Below are 237 nucleotides of genomic sequence, written 5' to 3'. Positions count from 1 at the left end.
CCAACTCATAGCAACCCTATGCACAACAGAACAAAATACTGCCTGGTCCTGGGCCAACCTCACTGTTGTTGCCATGCTTAAGCCCACTGATGCTGCCAATTTGCCAATCCATCTCGCTGGGGAGATTCCTCTTTTTCTCTGACCCTCTATCTTACCAAACATGATATCCTTCTCCAGTGACTGGTCCCTCCTGACAATATGTCTGAAGTATGAGAGACAAAGTTTGGCCATCCTGGC

This window comes from Chrysochloris asiatica, unplaced genomic scaffold (assembly GCF_000296735.1).
Source record: "Chrysochloris asiatica unplaced genomic scaffold, ChrAsi1.0 scaffold00031, whole genome shotgun sequence".
Classification (NCBI taxonomy): Eukaryota; Metazoa; Chordata; class Mammalia; order Afrosoricida; family Chrysochloridae; genus Chrysochloris; species Chrysochloris asiatica.
The sequence above is the reverse complement of the archived record's forward strand: the minus strand, read 5'-3'. Positions refer to the sequence as shown.